The sequence below is a fragment of the Pan troglodytes genome, chromosome X (genome assembly GCF_028858775.2).
Source record: "Pan troglodytes isolate AG18354 chromosome X, NHGRI_mPanTro3-v2.0_pri, whole genome shotgun sequence".
NCBI lineage: Eukaryota > Metazoa > Chordata > Mammalia > Primates > Hominidae > Pan > Pan troglodytes.
The window spans coordinates 55,953,184-55,974,660 of NC_072421.2; the positions used below are offsets into that span (position 1 = coordinate 55,953,184).

The 21,477-nt window shown below is 38.7% G+C and overlaps 1 protein-coding gene across 1 annotated transcript in view; it reads left to right on the top strand.

Annotated features, from left to right (window-relative positions):
- The window catches only part of KLF8 (KLF transcription factor 8), a 381,472-nt gene that overhangs the window by 1,529 nt on the left and 358,466 nt on the right, over window positions 1–21,477 (top strand). The window lies entirely within an intron of this gene.

Below are 21,477 nucleotides of genomic sequence, written 5' to 3' on the forward strand. Positions count from 1 at the left end.
ATCAAAATGGCATGCAGAGAGGAAAGAGCAGGAAACTTCAGTAGGAAAGCTAATGCCACTTTGGCGTTATCCATGTCCAGTAAGGGAGATTGTTTTGGGAAAGAGGGCTTCACCATCTCCCTTCCACTGTTAAAGAAGAGCTGGTGTGGCAGAAACTTGTTAGAAAGGGTCTCTTATGGACCAGTGACATCTCTTACCTATTTGTCTCTCTTATGTTTCTGCACAGGGAGGGTGGCAGGACTGTGGATAGAGCCTAATGATACTCCACAGGTCGAAGAGATGAAAATATGTTTGAGGTTTTAGGGTTCATATTTCACTCTGTAGGTTTTTGTTTGGTCAGTGGGATGCCACAGTTCCCGGTGCTCTGCAATTTCCTTTGTTTTGAGTCCCTTCCTAGTTCTTACTCAGCGGTCCAGGGTAGGGAACTGTGACAGAGCAAGGTATTGACACAAAATTACATTGTGTTATTATATTCATTCATTCATTTGTTCATTCATTTGACAATTACATACTGAGAATCTATTCTGTATCATCACCACACAAGACTCTGGGGAAAATATGCCTTCTTGGAGATTATATTCTAATGAGGAGGTGTTGGTGGAGGGGACTAACAAAAAACAATGAACATATACGTTGAGTGGGGATAAGATGGGAGAAAAGCTACAGGGCATGTGGAATTGGAGTGATTTTAAAGAATATATCTGAATGAAGTGAGGGAGCCAGCCGTGAGAATACCTGAGGGAAAGGTGTTCTAGACAGAGGAAGTAGCAAGTGCAAAGGCATGGTATGTTCAAAGAATAGTAAGAAGGTCAGTATCACTGGAGTGGACAAGAGGAAGAGTGCGGGATATAAGGTCAGTGAGATAGAGGGGGCTAGATCATATAGGAACTTGTAAAGACTTTGACTTTTATTCTGAATGAGACAGGAAGTCACTGGTAAAAAAAGAAGTAACAATCATTCTATTTGAAATTCTATTGCATTAAAGAGAATGAATCTTGATTTATCTTATACAATCAAGATGGATTATATTTTTACGTTTGGAATCTAATGCTCCTTTAAGAAAAACTTAGTAAACTTATTGCTAACTTGTTCATGTCAATTAATACAATTTAATTTCATAGCAACCATTGTTTTATAAAATAAATATCTGAAGAAGGTTTCAAATGCACTTGAAACTACTGTTGACAGCACAGAGTTTAGAGATGCTGACCCCACACAGTTGAAAATCCATATATAACTTCTGATTCCCCAAAACTTATCTACTAGTAGCCTACAATTGACCAGAAGCCTTACTAATAATATAAACAGTTAATTAATATACATTTTGTAAGTTATACATATTATATACTGTGTTCTTATAATAAAGTAAGATAGAAAAAAGAAAACGTTTAGAAAATCGTAAGCAAGAGAAAATATATCTACTATTCATTAAGTGAAAGTGGATTATCATAAAGGTCTTAATTCTTGCCATCTTCATGTTTAGTAGATTGAAAAGGAAGAAGAGCAGGGTGTGGTCTTGCTTTTTCAGGAGTGGGAGAGGTGGAAGAAAATCCATGTATAAGTGGACCCATGCAGTTCAAACCTGTGTTTTTCAAGGGTCAACTATACTTAAATACAAAAAGTCTCTTCAATGTACTTCAACAAAATATATTACAATAAATTTATTAGCACTAGAAAAAGTCTCATCTGCTTTAAGGAAATATTACAAGATTTTGTAGCACTCTTTGTCAAGAAATTGTGAAAATTATTTGCTTGGAAACCTTTTTTTAAACTTTCCATCCTGCTGGCACACATGATTCCTTTTAAGTTGTGCACTGTGCTTCCCCCAAGTCCTTCCCAGTGGGAGCTTTAAGTATAAAACACCTCATTAGCCTCAGGGAACTCAGAAGGAGAGAAGAGTGCGAGGAAGGGAATTGAGAGAAAGAAGAAAAAAGCCAAGGAAGTCCAAACAGGACAATGCACTAAGAACAAGAACAAGTCACACAAATACAAAGTTTTAACCCCTCTGTTCCATACATTGAAAGTTCCATTCATTTCTGGCCTTGAAATTTCCACTTGTCCTTGTGACTCCCTTTTAGAGATAAGGTAGGTGTGCATGTTAGATGTGTGTGTAAAGGGAGACTTGTGGATTAGGGTAGGCTTCCCCTAAAACAATTCTTAACCTTGGCCACACACTGGAATCAGTTGAGGATATTTTAAAAATACTGATAACTTTGTCCATCCTCAGAGATACTGATGTAATTGGTTGGGGCACAGCTTGGAAGATGGATTTTTAAAAGAGCTCCCTAGGTAATTCTAATGTGCAGTAAAGGTTGAGAACCACTTGCTTAGAGTTGAGGTTGTCTTAGTATGGTGCTTGGACCAGCAGCATCAGCATCACCAGGGAACCTCTTAGAAATGCAGATTTTCAGGCCCCACCCCAGACATACTGATTCAGAAACTCATACTGATTGTGATAAAACAATCAGTACTTTTTTTCATACACCATCTGGGTGACCTGGATACACACTGAAGTTTGAGGACTACTACCTTAGAGGTTAGAGGTTCTCATTTTTTTTCATTCCCAATACACCTAAGGAATATAACACACTCCTATTAGTAACAGAGGCTCACTGTGCCCTGTTTGTGAAAGGTGGAGAAGGAATATGCCTGTTCCCATCCCATATCAGAATCCCCATTCCCATTCCCTACTGCAGAATTTACAATCACTGTTTTAGAGTATATGGCTTTTTAAATTATATGCATTATTTCCTTTAATTTCAGCACTCATGTTTCATGCATCATTTCACTTCATCCTCACAATAATCTTGTGAGGTAGACACTATTATCATTGCCATTTTATAATTGAGAAAACTGAGGCACAGGAAAGAAAGTACCTTATCCAAGATCATACAGCTAGTAAGTGTAAGAGATCCATCCTCTCCTGTACTTTCTAAGTTGTTTCATCAGTTAGGTTCCTTCTCTCATATTTTCTTAAATTTCTTCTTATTCTTTGATTTTCCCACTCATTCAGCCCTATCCACCTAACATTGCTAACATATATTGAAGACCTCCTTTGTATCAGGCCCCTCTATTGAGTGTGTTACAGATATCAATGTATATAATGTTCACAGCAGTCCTATTAAGTAGATACTATTATTTTCCTCATTGTTCAGTTAAGGAACTTGGGGCACAGCAAAATCAAGCAACTTGCCTAAGCTTACACAGCTAGTAAGTGGCAGAGGTGAGATTTGAACCCAAGTGTATGAAGTCTGTGCCTGACTATTATGCCATACTACCTAGTCTTAAGCTTACAAGCACATTTTTTCCCTTCTCTAAATCTTTCTTTGAACTCATTTAAATTACCACTCCCATTTATTTTGTGCAGTTTCCATTTAAACCATCACTGAAACTGTTCTTGCCAAAGTTACTTAATGATCTGTCATGTTCAGTGCTCTCTCTTTAGATCTTCAGCCTTCTTGCCTCTCTACTACATTCAAGGCTGTTATATCTGACCTAGCTTATTATAATAGCTCCTTTATTGTTCTCTCTGCCTCCAATCTGTATGTCCTTTGCTATGGGTTGAATTGTGTTCCCCAATATATGTTGGAGTCTTAATTCCTAGTTTTTCAGAATGTGACTATTTGGAGACAGGGTCTTTATAGAGGTAAAAATTTAAAATGATCTCATTTTATTTTTTTATGAGATCATTTTAACTTTATTAAATTAAGTGGGCCCCAATTCAATATGACTGGTGTCCTTATAAAACAGGGAAATTTGGATACAAAGACAGACTCACACATTGGGAATATGATGTGAAGAGACATGGAGAATACAACCATCTGCAACCCAAGGAGAGGCCTAGAACAGATTCTTCCTTCACAGCCCTCAGAAGGAACCAACCCTGCTGACACCTTGATTTCATACTTCTAGCCTCCAGAACTGTGGGACAATAAATTTCCATCGTTTAAACGAACCAGTTGGTGACACTTCGTCATAGCAGCCCTCGGAAATGAGTACAGAGTAGAGGGGAAAGGTTATTCCAGGCAGGAAGAATCTTATTACCAGAGGCAAGTAATGGGCATTAACATAATGTGGGTTGGAGAAGAACAGGGTAGGGTTAGAGAAAGGGTGAGTTTAAGAGAACTTTTTCTTGTGGTGGTAATACATATGGGGTAAAAGCAGTGGCTGGAAAAACAGCAAGGTTAAAATTCTTTCTCCTAGTGTTTCAGGGAAATAGCTAAGTTTCAAAGAATATTATCTAGCTAATGCCTCCTAATGCTAAAATGGCCTATATTTTGTTCCTTAGAAAGCTGAACTTAGGAATAACTCTCTGAGCTGGGAACATTTTACTGGTCAGTGATGGCATGATACATATGTAATGGACAGAGAACATGGAAAGGGGTTCAGAGTACATTTTTACAAGAATAATAAATGTGATCTGCAGCTTTGGTTTAATTAAATCTGGTCATATATATTAACCATTTCCACTTATGTAAGGCAGATGGTTTTTGAAATGGGGAAGCAGCATTCAGTTATTCATCCCATTTATTTGTTCAATATATATGCCATGAGAACCCTCTATGTAGTCAGCTCTGTGCTACAGCCTGGGTATACAAAAATCTGAGACCTCAGTCTTGCCCTGGAGCTCAGCTGGGAGACAGACAAAACTCTAGCTAACATCTAACATTTCTTGATTACTTAATATATGCCATGGACCATACTAAGAAAATTCACAATAGTTATGCTCACTTTTTAGATAAGGACACTGAGGGTTAGAGGAAAGTTGAGTCAACTTCAGGAGAGGAGTTTTGGCAAACTTGCCAAGTGAGAAAGTTATTAATATGAGCAAGTAAAATGTGGGTGATTTGTGGGGTTAGACGGTTAGAGAAGACTTGCTAGAGGAGATGATATTTGAGTCTTGAAGGATAAATAGGAGTTTTCAACATACACAAGTTGAGAAAGAAGGAGCATGGCAGATGGAAGGAACATTATGTATAAATCAATGGAGACACCAGAGATATGCTATGTTCAGGAAATAGTGTTTCATTATGGCCGACACATAAGTTGGTGGCAGGAAAAAAGACTGGAAAAGTAGGCACAACCCAGGAATCAACCATAAATAAGAGTCTCTTATTTTTTATAAGCACGATATGAGGAACACTGTACCCGAAAGCTATTCTTTACTATTCAAAACATTAGAGATTGCATAAACAGCTGCTTTCAGTACTGTACACAGAAATTAGAGGGATTTTTTTCACTGAGAGTCAGTCAATAAAGACCAGAAAAATTACTGGGACCAGAAGGTAGACAGAAACCTTAGGACTCAAAAATCATTGTTGATCAGGGAGAAGGGATGAGACTGGTACTTTGTGGGAGTCTGGACTGGTAGAAATGATTACTAGTCAGAGTAGTCAAAGCAATAATAATAATTTTAATAATACAGCAATAAATGTACCAAGTACTACTCTAAGCATTGAATTTACTATATCCATTTGATAAATGGGGAAACTCCAGTACCCCAAACCTCTGACAATAGCTGTAAAGAAACTGGGAATACTCTGCTAATAATTTGTAGAATTTGAATTTGAACGCAGATAGTTTGGCTATACAATCTACATTTTTAATCATTATGAAATATTGAACTAACTAGTCAGTAAGACCAAAAAAGGAAATAGAATCAAAGTGAATCAGTAACTGTGGGTCCTGTTAAGCAGTGTAATGCAATGTACAAATGGGTACATATGAAAAGGATAAAAATAGATGAAAGATCTAAGAAGTAACATGTAAGACAGATTTTGCTGACCGAGGTCACAACTCAAGGGTTCACAAGCCACATTCAGGCCACAGATGTACTTGCCTTGAGCCATGTTCTTTTCAAAATTTGAATTAATTGCCAGTGTGTAAAAGGCAGATGATTTCACATAAAATAAGCTCACAGTTTTCTTGAAAAACTTGAAATGTGTGGCATCACTGGGCCTATACTGCCTCATGGTGACACTTAACACAAGCTGAAGCAGCAGCTTCCCCTTTATACATGTTATTTATTCATTAATATCCTTTGGTTGCAAAGGGTGTAAACCAGCTGCAGCTAGCTTAAACACAAGAGCAATGTGACTGGATCTTAGGAGTGGACTGGGTTTTGGAAATGCGAAGTTGTCAGCAACCTAAGGTGATTTTCTTTCTATGTCTTATATATGCTTCCCTTGGCATATCTGCTTATTTCTTCTCTCTTAGCAAATTATATTACATAGTGAGCAAGAGATAGCTCCCTCATCTCTCGAGTTTATAAGTTACAGTTCAGTCACATGAACAGGTACTGGTTCTGTTTGTTCCAATTCCCAAATCACAAGGAAGTGGACACTCACCGATTGACCAGGCTTGAGCCAGCTACTTATACCTAGATAAACCAGCTCTGGTCAGGAAGCTAGGGTCATGTAATATAAGCTATTGGAACACCTTTGCTAATCAAAGAGGAGTTATAAGGTGGTCACTATGTACAGAGCAGATATTTCCAAATGTGTCCCCTGTACGAAATATTATTTTGGCCCTACCCACTTTGTAGTAACTTCTTGTGTTCTCTTGGAAGTTTTGAAGCCCACTGTAGCCCTGGCCTACTTGATATGCTTGCCAGGCTACGTCCTGCTATTTTGAGAATATGTAGGGTTGACTGTGCTCCCAGTGGCCTAGTCCTTTCCTGTAGTGAATCTATTCCTACTACTGTATAAAGCAATTTGAGGCCAAAATTGCCATAATAGCCTTCTCCAATTTTCTTTTTGCACTTTGAAGTCCAAAGGGCTTCCTTCAGTGGCTTAAAATTATCTTATTTATCATCATAATGATCTAAAGGCCAGTGAGTGAGGCCTGGTGAGTGCATTCTCAAAGGGTAACAGGCATGGATGGAAAAGAGGGAAGTCATGGGGAGAGCAGCTGATACCAATGTGCCCAGGCCTAGAGAATTAGCAAGAGTTGCATTTATAAATGTAATGCCTGGCCTTTAGAACTACACATAGTGACAGTGATTAACTAACTGTGTTTCCCGTTTGTGGGTCCCCTTACTCCCAGGAACTTTCCAAGGTTTATGCTTCCCTGCTAAGGCTTTGGATACTTCTTGAATCAATGATTTTTTTTCAGTGACTTTAAAGTTCCCTTCCTGACACTCCTTACTGAAGTAGCAGTTGATATTTGAAGTTTTGCTCTCAGCAAAGTTTCCTTAGAGCTGTTGTCAGAGGTTGGCTTCCAGAGATTGCTAACCTTAGACAATGTTGAGAGAGAAGCTTCTTCTACCCTCCAAAATGCCAAAGTAAGCTGATCTGGCTGAAACTATCCACTTTCAAGATCTTGGGATATATTTTTTCCAAAGGAATCCAATCTCCCTGCTCAAGTCTTGCTGCCTTCTCTGGAATCTGCTTTGCTTTTTATAAATAGAATAGAATTGTCCTGACTTCCTCAAGCTAAGAGTTGCTTATTTCCAGAGTGAGAGTCTACATTTTTCAAAGTGAAATGGGAAGAACCCAGAGCCAAAATTAAGCAACTTCCTAGGAAGAGTAATTTCACTTGGAGCATTTGAAATCTAGGCAAACATTGTTTTCTTTCCCTTTCCTCTTTGATAAAGTCAGTTCAAGTTCCAATAAAATGAATATGGGTTTCTTACTTTGGATCCCCTGTCTCCTTTATCCAATTCTTTAGTTGGCAGGTGAAGGCAGTATTTATCACAAATAGCAATAATAATTAACATTTATTGAGCAATTACTAAGTGCAAGACACTATTCTAAATTCTCGACAAGACCTACATACTAAAATGGTCATGATGGTGTGTTAAAGTTATCCCTTTTTAATTCAAAATAAAGTCAAGAAATATCATCCTTATAAACTGTGTGGGTTTAAATAGAGAGTGACTTTGGGAATCTTAAATTTGTATTTCACACCCTGTCATCTACTCACTCTTCTGCTAGCAGGAAACAGTACACTCATATAGTGGAAAAAGTACTCAAGCAAAAGAGCTTTTTCTTGAGTATTCAAGGGTCAGAAGAGGGCTGGCTTCTGAGTGCCCAGAACTGTGTTAGCCCTGTATAAAGATTATTTTGTTGACTCTTCAGTACAATTCTATGAAATATTATTGCTCCCCCACCTTTTCTTTTAACAAATGAAGAAATATAGAATTAGAGAAGTTAACTAAATAACTTGCTTTCAGTCACACAGCTAGCATTTGTCGTCTGGGATCTCAACACAAAATTAACACCAGAGCCCTTGCCTTTAAGTACTAGATCATGCTGCTTTTAAACACATAAATTAGGAAGGGGACAGTCTCAAATGTCGCAACTCTCTTTTATAAGTATTCTTGTATTATTTAGTAATTCAACTTCTCACTATCTTTCCTTGAATGGAAATAAGATTAGAGAGATAACAGGAGCCCCAGAAAGTAAGTAGATAAAGGAAGTTGTTTCTACCTCTGGGTTCCCATAGCACTAGACTCAGCAGTCTAAGGATATCTTAATCATGATTGTCCCCAGTGCCTAGAACATAGAAGGAACCCAGTGAATACTTGTTGAGGGAATAAATCAATCAATGAGTTTGGGGAAATTATCTACCTAGCTTGACACTTTCTGGCAGATTATACATCATTTTTCATGTTCCTGGTCAACTATATGTAGATCATGCATATAGGTACCCAGACAGAGATATACATGCTCATTCAGAAATTGCCATCCAATCCTGATACATGCAAACTCATAAAGATATATCTCCACACAAATGAATACTTGGCATATTTGTTTTCTGATGCTGTAAAATGTACCACAAAATGGGTGCCTTAAAACAGCAGAAATTTATTCTCTCACAGTTCTTGAGGCTAGAAATCTGAAATAAAAAATAAAAGTATTGGCAAGGCCATGCTCCATCGAAAACCTCTAGAAAGAATCCTTCCTGGTCTCTTTCAGCTTCTGGTAAGTCCAGATATTCCTTGGCTTGTGGCAGTATAACTCTAATTTCTGTCTCTCTCTTCACATGGCTATGTCTGTGTGTATATGAGCGTGTCCGTGTGTGTGTGTGTGTGTGTGTGTGTGTGTGTCTTCACTTGTCACTTTCCTCTTCTTTATAAGGACACCAGTCATAATGAATTAGGGCCACCTTAATGATTTCATCTTGATTACATTTGCAAAGACTTTATTTTCAAATAATGTCACATTCACAAGTACTGATGGCTAGGACTTCAACATATCATTTTAAAGGTCACATTACCAACCAAAACAGTCTTCCTTTGGCCCTCCAAAATTTATGCCCTTCCCATGGGCAAAACACATTCACTCTATCACAACATCTCCAAAAGTTCTAACCCATTCCGGCATCAATTCTAAGTCTTAAAAATCTCACCTAAATTTAATCAACTCAAAGAGTCCCAAAACTCATCTTCTACTTCATCTGCATAAGGAAGGATGAGACTCAGGGTGTGGTCCATCCTGGGGCAAAATTTCTCTCTTCTGTGGACCTGTGAAACCTAGAAAAAAAGTTAGCTGCTCCCAAAATACAATGGAGTTTTCAGATTAAGAGGGTGGATAGAAGGCAGGACTAGCTTGCAGCTCCTGGTCAGACTGATAGAGCAGTGTGTGGAGACTCACTTCGTGAACTTTTGCTCGCAAGAACTACCACAGGAACACACCAGGAAAGCCAAGAAAATCCAGAGATCCTTTGAAGGAACTGGATTACCGCTGCAAACTCCTGAGACACTGAAAAACTGTGAGCCTGCTTGCTCTCTCAACAGGGAGGTTCGTGGTCTGGGGCGAGTTCTCAGCCCTGGTCACCGGCTGCCTCGAAATAGACTCAGTGATGTTGGGGGGGCATGGGGGAAGTGAAACCCGCTTTTAGGATTGCAAGCTGTCTGAGAGCTGGGTGAGGCCTGTGACTGCCAGGTGTCCCGCACTTCCCTGGCTACCTGTATGACTCAGCAGAAGCAGCCATAATCCCCCTGGGAATATAACACCATTAGACAGGGAACCACGCCCCAGCCCCTACAGCAGCCACAGCAAGCCCGGCCCAAGGATAGGCTGAGCTCAGACATGCCTATCTCTGCCCCCACCTGGTGGTCTTTCTCTACCTGCTAGCTGAAGGCAAAGGTCATAATATTTTGGGAGCTCTGTGGCCCTGCCTGCTGCCTGAGAAACCTGAATACTTAACCAGGTGTCTCTAGGGCAAGTTTGCCTCCTCCCTATAGGACTGCAGCTAATGCACTCTTGAAAGCACCACTTCCTGGCTGGAGGCCAACCAACACAAAACCAGCCCACTAAACAAAAACACAACCAAGGACCTGCACCAAGTCCACTTCACTTCCCTGCTACCTCCACCAGAGCAGATGCTGGTATCCATGGCTACAAGACCTGAAGATGAATCATATCACAGGAGTCTTTGCAGAAACTCCCCAGTACCAGCTCAGAGCATGGTAGCTCCCCCGGGTGGCTAGACCTAGAAGAGCAAAAACAATTACTACAGTTCCTCTGTACTGTAGGAAGCCCCATTCCTAGGGGAAGGGGGAGAACACCACATCAAGGGAGCACCCCGTGGGACAAAATAATCTGATCAACAGCCCTTGAATTCCAGATCTTCCCTCTGACATGGTCTACCCAAATGAAAAGGATACAAAAAAACAATTCTGGTAATATGACAAAACAAGGATCTTTAACATACCCAAAATATCCTGCCAGCTCACCAGCAATGGATCCAAACCATGATGAAATCTTTGAACTGCGAGAAAAAGAATTCAGAATGTCTGTCATTAAGCTAATCAAGGAGGCAATAGAAAAAGGTGAATTCCAACTTAAGTAAATCAAAAACATGATACAGGATAGGAAAGGAAAATTCTTCAGTGAAATACATAGCATAAATAAAAAACAATCACAGCTTCTGGAAATCAAGGACACACTTAGAGAAATGCAAAATGCAGTGGAAAATCTCAGCAATAAAATCAAACAAGCAGAAGAAAGAACTTCAGAGCTCGAAGACAAGAATTTCGAATTAACCCAGTCCATCAAAGACAAAGAAAAAAGAATTTTAAAAAATGAACAAAGCCTCCAAGAAGTTTGGGACTATGTTAAATATCCAAACCTAAGAATAATTGGTGTTCCTGATGATGAAGAGAAATATAAAAGTTTGAAAAACATATTGAGGGAATAATCAGAGAAAACTTACTCGGCCATGCTAGACATCTAAACTTAAAAGTAAAACCCCAAACTATAAAATTCCTAGTAGAAGAGAATCAAGGCAATACCATTCAGAACATAGACACAGGCAACCATTTCATGATGAAGCCGCCAAAAGCAATTGCAACAAAAGCAAAAATTGAGAAATGGGATCTAATTAAAGAGCTTCTGCACAGAAAAAGAAACTATAATCAGAATGAACAGACAACCTACAGAACTGGAGAAAATACTTTCAAACTATGCATCTGACAAAGGTCTAATATTCAGCATATACAAGGAACTTAAATTTATAAGAAAAAATCCCATTAATTCATCTTGAGTCAATTTTTGTATCAGGTGTAAGGAAGGGGTCCAGTTTTAATTTTCTGCATATGGCTAGCCAGTTTTCCCAGCATCATTAATTTAATAGGGAATCCTTTCCCAGTTGCTTGTTTTTGCCAGGTTTGTCAAAGATAAGATGGTTGTAGATGTGTGACCTTATTTCTGAGATCTCTATTATGTTCCATTGATCTATGTATCTGTTTTTGTATGGGTACCATGCTGTTTTGGTTACTATCGGCTGTAGTATTGTTTGCAGTCAGGTAGCATGATGCCTCCAGCTTTGTTCTAAAACCCAAAATTATAAAAACTAGAAGAAAATCTAGGCAATACCATTCAGGGCATAGGCATGGGCAAAGATTTCATGACAAAAACATCAAAAGCAATTGCTACGAAAGGAAAAATTGACAAATGGGATCTAATTAAACTAAAGAGCTTCTGTACAGCAAAAGAAACTCTCATCAGAGTGAAGAGACAACCTACAGAATAGGAGAAAATTTTTGCAATCTATCCTTCAGACAAGGTTCTAATATCCAGAATCTATAAGGAATTTAAACAAATGTACAAGAATAAAACAACCCCATTATAAAGTGGGTAAAGGACATGAATAGACACCTCTCAAAAGAAGACATTTATGTGGCCAACATACATATCAAAAACAAACTCAACATCATTCATCATTGGAGAAATACAAATCAAAATCACAATGAGATAACATCTCATGCCAGTCAGAATGATGATTATTAAAAAGTCAAGAAACAACAGATGCTGGCAAAGCTGTGGAGAAATAGGAATGCTTTTACACTGTTGGTGGGAATGTAAATTAGTTCAACCATTGTGGAAGACAGTGTGGCAATTCCTCGAAGACCTAGCAGCAGAAATACCATTTGACTCAGCAGTCCCATTACTGGGTATATACCCAAAGAAATATAAATCATTGTGTTGTAAAAATACATGCATACGTATGTTCATTGCAGCACTATTCACAATAGCAAAGACATGGAATCAACCGAAATGTCCATCAGTGATAGACTGGATAAAGAAATATGCTACATTACACCATGGAATACTATGCAGCCATAAAAAGGAATGAGATCTTGTCCTTTGTAGGACATGGATGGAGCTGGAAGCCATTATCCTCAGCAAACTAACACAGGAACGGAAAACCAAACACTGCGTGTTCTCACTTACAATGGGAGGTGAACAATGAAAATGCATGGATACAGGGAGGGGAACAACACACACTGGGACCTGTCGGGGGACAGCAGGGGGAGGGAGAGCATCAAGATAAATAGCTAATGCATGTGGGGCTTAATACCTATGTGATGGGTTGATAGGTGCAGCAAACCACTATGGAACACTTTTACCTATGTAACAAACCTGCACGTCCTGCACACATATCCTGGAACTTAAAATAAAATAAAATTAAAACAAAAGAAAGAAAAAATCCCATTAAAAAATGGGCAAAGGCCATGAATAGACACTTCTCAAAAGAGGATATACATGTGGCCAACAAACATATGAAAAAGAGCTCAATATCACTCTGATCATTAGAGAAATGGAAATTGAAACCACAGTGAGATACCATCTCACACCAGTCAGGATGCCTATTATTAAAAAGTCCAGAAACAACAGATGCTGGTGAGATTTTAGAGAAAATGAAACTCTTTTGCACTGTTGGTGGGAGTGGAAATTAGTTCAACCATTGTGGAAGACAGTGTGGCGATTCCTCAAAGATGTAGAGGCAGAAATACTATTTGACTTAGCAATCCCATTACTGAGTATATACCCAGAGAAATAGAAATCATTATTTTATAAAGATATATGTATGCATATGTTCATTGCAGCACTATTCACAATAGCAAAGACATGGAATCAACCCAAATGCCCATCAATGATAGACTAGATAAAGAAAATGTGGTACATATACACCATGGAATACTATGCAGCTATAAAAAGAGATAAGATCACGTCCTTTGCAGGGACATGGATGGAGTTGGAAGCCATTATCCTCAGCGAGTTAACACAGAAAAAGAAAATCAAATACCACATGTTATCACTTATAAGTGGGAGCTGAATGATGAAAACACCTGGACACATGGGTGGGTGGTGGGGAATAACACACACTAAGGGCTGTCAGAAGGTGAGGGGTGGGAGGAGGGAGACCGTCCGGAAGAATATTGAATGAATCCTGGGCTTAATACCTAGGTGATAGGATGGTCTGTGCAGCAAGCCATTATGGCACACATTTACCTATGTAAGAAGCCTGCGTGTCCTGCACATGTACCTCTGAACTTAAAATAAATGTTGGAAATTAAAAAAAAAAACTAACTAAAGAAAACAAGAAATTATTCTTCCTGCGTTTTTCTCATCTCTGTCTTTTTCAGCCCAGACTGGCAGTGTTTCTGTTGGTATAAAATTCTCATAAACCTCATTCACAGTTACCGAGGGTTAATACTTCAACATATCTTTTGGTGGGGCACAATTTAACCCATAACACTTAAAGATCCACGTGTGTGTGTGTGTGTGTGTGTGTGTGTGTGTGTGTGTATCTGTATATACACACATATATATTTGTGTGTATTTATATATATATATATCTATACATCATAGAACATTCATGTATAGTGTGTAAATGGGTTTGGATTCAGCAAATACTTATGGTCTCATCTAAAAGCCCTTCTTGATGTTCCTTAATCATGCTAAACACATGCCTGCCACAAGACTTTTGCCTTCACTTATACTCTAACACTCTTCCCTTTACCCCAGATATTTTCATGGCTTACTCCCTGTCTTCATTCAGATTTCTATTCATATATTGTCTCTTCAGAGAAGCCTTCCTTGACGGTTCTATACAAAATAATTCAGCCCCACGCACCCCTAATATTTTTTTTTGAGACGAGTCTCGCTCTGTCGCCCAGGCTGGAGTGCAGTGGCGCGATCTCAGCTCACTGCAAGCTCCGCCTCCCAGGTTCACGCCATTCTCCTGCCTCAGCCTCCCGAGTAGCTAAGACTACAGGTGCCCACCACCACGCCTGGCTAATTTATTTTTATTTTTATTTTTTAGTAGAGACCGGGTTTCACTATGTTAGGCAGGATGGTCTCGATTTCCTGACCTCCTGATCTGCCCGCCTCAGCCTCCCAAAGTGCTGGGATTACAGGCTTGAGCCACTGCGCCTGGCCCTGACATTCTTAATTAATCTTTATTGCCTGTTTCATTTTTTTCTTAAATGTGACAGTTTATGACCATTATGTATTTATTTTGTTTATTGCCTATTTCCCCTTATTGGAATGTAAGGTTCATGAAGGCTTGGATTTTTGTTTGTTATTGTTTGATGCATTTTTTTTCCCAGAGCATAAAATAGTGCATGGCACATGTTAGGCAGTCAATATTTCTTCATGCAATGAATGAACATAGAGGAAGAGGGCTTTTATAGAGCATCTACTTAATGCCAGACACTTTATTATTACTTCATTTGATACTCAAATACCTGGGGATTTTGTAACACAAACAGGAAGAATCGGGTGAAAGCACATGTGAAAATCAGTGTCAGCAAATTTTCTAGTGGAACAAAGTGACTGAAGTCTCTCCTATTATTATGTGGAGGATTGGTGGTTTCGTGGTGGTTTTTTTTTTGTTTTGTTTTGTTTTTTGCTTTTTTTTTTTTTGTGAGGGAGCCTCGCTCTGTCACCCAGGCTGGAGCTCAGTGGCGCCATCTCTGCTCATTGCAACCTCCGCCTCCCGGGTTCAATTGATTCTCCTGCCTCAGCCTCACTAGTAGCTGGGATTACAGGCATCTGCCACCACGCCCAGCTAATTTTTTTGTTTTTTAGTATAGATGGGGTTTCCCCATGTTGGCCAGGCTGGTCTCAAACTGCTGACCTCAGGTGATCCGCCTGCTTCGGCCTCCCAAAGTGTTGGGATTGCAGGCGTGAGCCACCGCACCCGGCCTGGTGGTTTCATTTTTTTTTTTTTTTTTTTTTTTAGCAACTTTTGTACTCCAAGTGTTCTACCGTAAATAAACTATGGTCCCTGCCATCAAGGAGCTAACAGTTTAGTTCGGAAAGGAGGTAACATTTCATTTGTTTTTGAAAGAAGCCTATGTATTAACCAGACAAAAGGGTAAGGGGGCAATACATGTAAGGGTGCAAATGCATGAAAGGCCATGGATTTCTGTCACTACACACGCATGCACACACACACACGCACACACACACTACATATTATACTGTCTTAACTAGGAGCAGCAGCAACAATACCATCTGTTGCATTTACTACATGCCAGGCACCATGCCAAGCACTAGGGTAAGGGATGAATATGGCTTGATCTGTGCTGTAAACATATTTATGATCCAATTCGGTGGGTGAGGCCCATAAAGAAATAGGTATACAAGGCAATGAAGAATGCCCAACATGAAGGGAAGATACCTGGTGCTCCAGGAATCCAGATTTAAAACCAATTAGAGCGGACAAGATGGTTGGAAAAGACCTCAAGGAGGTGGAAAGGCTTGAGCTACATTTTTGAAGATGAAATTTTATCAAGGGCAGAAAGGAGAGATTGGCAATTTTTGTGGGGACAAGGGATGGTCCAAAGCCAGCCTGCTAGACTATAAGTTCCATGAAGACAGGAAATATGTCTGCCTTTTAAAAACATTTTTAAATTCTTGTGGGTACATAGTAGGTGTGTATATTTATGGGGTACATGAGATATTTTGGTACAGACATGCAATACGTAATAATCACATCATGGAAAATTGGGTATTCATCCTATCAAGCATTATCCTTTGTGTTATAAACAGTCCAATTATACTCCTTTAGTTATTTTAGCACCATATTCTTGGTGCCTAGTACATGGTCTGACACTTAGTAGAAAGTTGATAATATTTGTGGTCATGATGTGTAACCTCTGAGTAGACAAGTTTGGATGAAGCACAGATTCTGCTGTGTGAGTAGTTAGGGATAAGGATAGGCTGTAAAAAGTATTTTGCATACCTGTGACACTGATGCCCTTTAGGATGCCCCCTATTCAAATCCTATGAGTCTGAGGAAACTTTAGAGGAAAGCAGTAGGCACTAGGGAGCTGAGCCAAGATTGTCCTTGTAAATCTATAACATCTCCCTGTCTTTCCATACATCTCCCTGTCTTTCCATGCTTCCTATCTGTGTATTTACAGATAGGAATTGGGCTGCTTAATTATAAAGTACTCTCCATGTTTCTAAAATTGCAAAAATGCTTTATTTATTCAGAGTCAATTTTTAGTAGACTTCCTGATTACACTAGTCTGTGTATTTACTCACGCACTCAATTTCCCACTTGCCATTCATTCTCTTACATATTTACTTTTGTATTTGTTGGGAATATGATAATTTACTTTGCATATGGGGGCTAACACTTGGGATCAGGCCCTAGGGTATTTTAAAACTAAAATATACTGTATGATACCTTTAAAAAATATCCTTAGCCTGCTGTTAATGTAGTCAGGAAGTCTACTAAAACTTGACTCTGAATAAATACAGCATTTTTGCAATTTTAGGAACATGGAGTGTACTTTATAATTAAGCAGCCCAATTTTTTTTTGTAACTCAAGGGCTAAAGAGACTAGATATTTAATTAATCAAATTTGAATTATAGTTCACTTGAAGCTTCCAAAGCCAGATCACATGCTCAGACATACCGATAGACAACCCTAAAAAAAAAGTGAGTTGTAGGAAGTGGAATAAAATTTCCTACAGAGAAAGGAGGTCTGTAGAAGTGCCAGTGCAAAATTATGAATAAACTGAAGTACAAAGCAGACAGTAGGACAAATAGAATGAAAGTACAAATTATGGAGTCTAACCAACACTCCCTGAATATAAAAGTGATCAGAAAGAGGTTTTAGAATCCAGTGGAAATATTTTCTTGGGTTAGAAAACAATTATACCTATACTCTTATGTGATAACTGTAGATTTCTCAGTTTTGGCATTATTGATGTTTTAAGCAAGATAATTTTTTCCTCTGGAGGGCTATCTTGTCCATTGTAAGATGTTTAGCAGTATCCCTGGCCTCTACCCACTATATGCCAGTAGCAACTCCTCCGTTGTGACAATGAAAAATCCAAATCTCTCTGTCCTCTCTTTCTCTTCTATCATGCATAGTGCTGCGATGAGTGTCTTGTATGTGTTTCTTTCTCCTTATGCACATATGTGAGAGTTTTTCTAGGGCAGAAATCTAGAAGCAGACTTGAGACATGGTATATACATATTTTCAACTTTACCAGGGTTGGCTCTTTAGTGTAGATGTTACAATTTGGGGTTCAACCCCCCATTCCTCACCTCAGCCATCAGCATCGTAGTTCCTGTTTCCCTGTATCTACTGTTATTTGGAATTATCAGACGTCAGACCTATTAATTTTCCAGTCTAGGGATTATAAAATGGTAATGCGTAGCTTTAATTCATATTTCCTTTCTAAAAGATTGTGGATCATTTCAAAGGTTGATTGGTCATTCAGATTTTCTTTTCTTTGAAAGATCTGTTCATTCATTTGCCTTTTTATAGTTATTTTTGTTTTTTATTGATTTGGAATTTTTAATATATTTTGTATACTATTTGTTGATTATGTGTGTTGTAAATATTTTCCCCAGCCTGTGGATTGTCTATACTAAGAAAAGTTGCAGAGGATACAACAGAGTTTCTATATATATCTTTCACCCAGTTTTCCTAACTATGATACATTTGTCAAAACTAAACAGTGAACATTGATATGATACAATACTGCTAACTGAACTACATATTTTGAGTTTTCTCAATATTTTCATTAATGCCTTTTTTACTCTTTTGGAATCCAATACAGAATACAGACTGTATTTAGTCTTCATGTCTCCTTAGTCTCCTCTGCTCTGTGACAGTTTTGCGATCTTTTAAGACCTCGACATTTTTGAATGTTAGTGCTCTGATATTTTGAAGAATGTAAATTGACTGAGTCTGATTATAGTTAGACTGACATTATGGATTTTGGGTGAGAATACCACAGAGGTGAGGTGTCCTTCTCATCATGTCATATTAGGGGGTACATGATATTTACATGACTTTTTACTGGAGATGTTAACATTGACCATTTGGTTAAGATTGTCTAGATTGTCTGCTGAGTTTCCCCACTTTCCCTTTTCTTTTTTTTTATTTTAATTATACTTTAAGTTCTGGGATATATGTGCAGAACGTGCAGGTTTGTGACATAGGTATACATGTGCCATAGTGGTTTGCTGCACCCATCAACCCGTCATCTACATTAGGTATTTCTCCTACTGCTATCCCTCCCCTAGTGCTCCACCCCCCTGACAGGCCCTGATGTGTGATGTTCCCCTCCCTGTGTCCATGTGCTCTCATTGTTCAACTCCCACTTATGAGTGAGAACATGTAGTATTTGGTTTTTGGTTTTCTGTTCCTGTTTTAGTTTGCTGAGAAAGATGGTTTCTGGCTTCATCCATGTCCCTGCAAAGAACATGAACTCATCCTTTTTCATGGCCGCATAGTATTCCATGGTGTATATGTGCCACATTTGCTTTATCCAGCCTATCATTGATGGGCATTTGGGTTGGTTCCAGGACTTCACTATTGTGAACAGTGCTGCAATAAACATATGTGTGCATGTGTCTTTATAGTAGCATGATTTGTAATCTTTTGGGTCTATACCCAGTCAAGGTGATTGCTGGGTCTGATGGTATTTCTGGTTCTAGATCCTTGAGGAATCACCACACTGTCTTCCACAATGGCTGAAATAATTTACATTCCCATCAACAGTGTAAAAGCATTCCTATTTCTCCACATGCTCTTTAGCATCTGTTGTATCCTGAGTTTTTAATGATCGCCATTCTAACTGGTGTGAGATGGTATCTCATTGTGGTTTTGATTTGCATTTCTCTAATGACCAATGATGATGAGCTTTTTATCATATATTTGTTGGCCGCATAAATGTCTTCTTTTGAGAAGTGTCTGTTCATATCCTTCGCCCACTTTTTCATGGGTTTTTTTTTTCTTGTAAATTGGTTTAAGTTCTGTGTAGATTCTGGATATTAGCCGTTTGTCAGATTGAGAGATGGTAAAAATTTTCTCCCATTCTTTAGGTTGCCTGTTCACTCTGATGATAGTTTCTTTTGCTGTGTAGAAGCTCTTTCATTGAATTAGATCCCATTTGTCAATTTTGGCTTTTGTTGCCATTGCTTTTGGTGTTTTAGTCATGAAGTCTTTGCCCATGCCTATGTCCTGAATGGTATTGCCTAGGATTTCTTCTAGGGTTTTTATGGTTTTACATCTTACGTTTAAGTCTTTAATCCATCTTGAGTTAATTTTTGTATAGGGTGTAAGGAAGTGGTCCAGTTTCAGTTTTCTGAATATGGCTATCCAGTTTTCCCAACACCATTTATTAAACAGGGAATCCTATCCCCATTGCTTGTTTTTGCCAGGTTTGTCAAAGATCAGATGGTTGTAGATGTGTGGTGTTATTTCTGAGGCCTCTGTTCTGTTCCATTGGTCTATATATCAGTTTTGGTGCCAGTGCCATGGCGTTTTGGTTACTGTAGCCATGTAGTGTAGTTTGAAGTCATGTAGCATGATGCCTCCAGATTTTTTTTTTCTTTTTTTTTCCACTGAGGATTGTCTTGACTATACGGGCTCTTTTTTGGTTCCATATGAAATTTAAAGAGTTTTTTTTTTTAATTCTGTGAAGAAAGTCATTGGTAGCTTGATGCTGATGGCATTGAATCTATAAATTACCTTGGGCAGTATGGCCATTTTCACAATATTGATTCTTCCTACCCATGAGCATGAAATATTCTTCCATTGGTTTGTGTCCTCTTTTATTTTGTTGAGCAGTGGTTTGTAGTTCTCCTTCAAGAGGTCCTTCATATCCCTTGTAAGTTGGATTCCTACGTTTTTTATTATCTTTGTAGCAATTGTGAATAGGAGTTTCACTCATGATTTGGCTCTCTGTTTGTCTGTTATTGTTGTATAGGAATGCTTGTGATTTTTGCACATTGATTTTTTATCCTGAGACTTTGCTGAAGCTGTTTATCAGCTTAAGGAGTTTCTGGGCTGAGATGATGGGGTTTTCTAAATATACAGTCATGCCATCTGCAAACCCAGACAATTTGACTTTCTCTCTTCCTATTTGAATACCCTTTATTTCTTTCTCTTACCTGATTGCCCTGGCCAGAACTTCCAATACTATGTTGAATAGGAGTGGTGAGAGAGCACATCCTTGTCTTGTGCCGGTTTTCAAAGGGAATGCTTTCAGCCTTTGCCCATTCAGTGAGATATTGGCTGTGGGTTTGTCAGAAATAGCTTGTATTATTTTGAGATACATTCCATCAATACCTAGTTTATTGAGAGTTTTTAGCATGAAGGGCTGTTGCATTTTATCGAAGGCTTTTTCTGCATCTATTGAGATAATCACGTGGTTTTTGTCATTGGTTCTGTTTATGTGATGGATTATGCTTACTGATTTGTGTATGTTGAACCAGCCTTGCATCCCAGGGATGAACCCAGCTTGATCGTGGTGGATAAGCTTTTTGATGTGCTGGTGGATTTCGCTTGCCAGTATTTTATTGTGGATTTTTGCATCAATGTTCATCAGGCATATTGGCCTGAAATTTCCTTTTTACGTTGTGTCTCTGCCAGGTTTTGGTATCAGGATGATGCTGGACTCATAAAATGAGTTAGGGAGGATTCTCTCTTTTTCTATTTATTGGAATAGTTTCAGAAGGAATGGTACCAGCTTCTCTCTGTACCTCAGGTAGAATTTGGCTGTGAATCCATCTGGTCCTGGGTTTTTTTTTGGTTGGTAGGCTATTAATTACTGCCTCAATTTCAGAACTTGTTGTTGGTCTATTCAGGGATTCTACTTCTTCCTTGTTTGGTCTTGGCAGAGTGTGTGTGTGTTTGTGTGTCCAGGAGCTTATCCATTTCTTCTTGATTTTTTAGTTTATTTGCATAGAGGTGTTTGTAGTATTCTC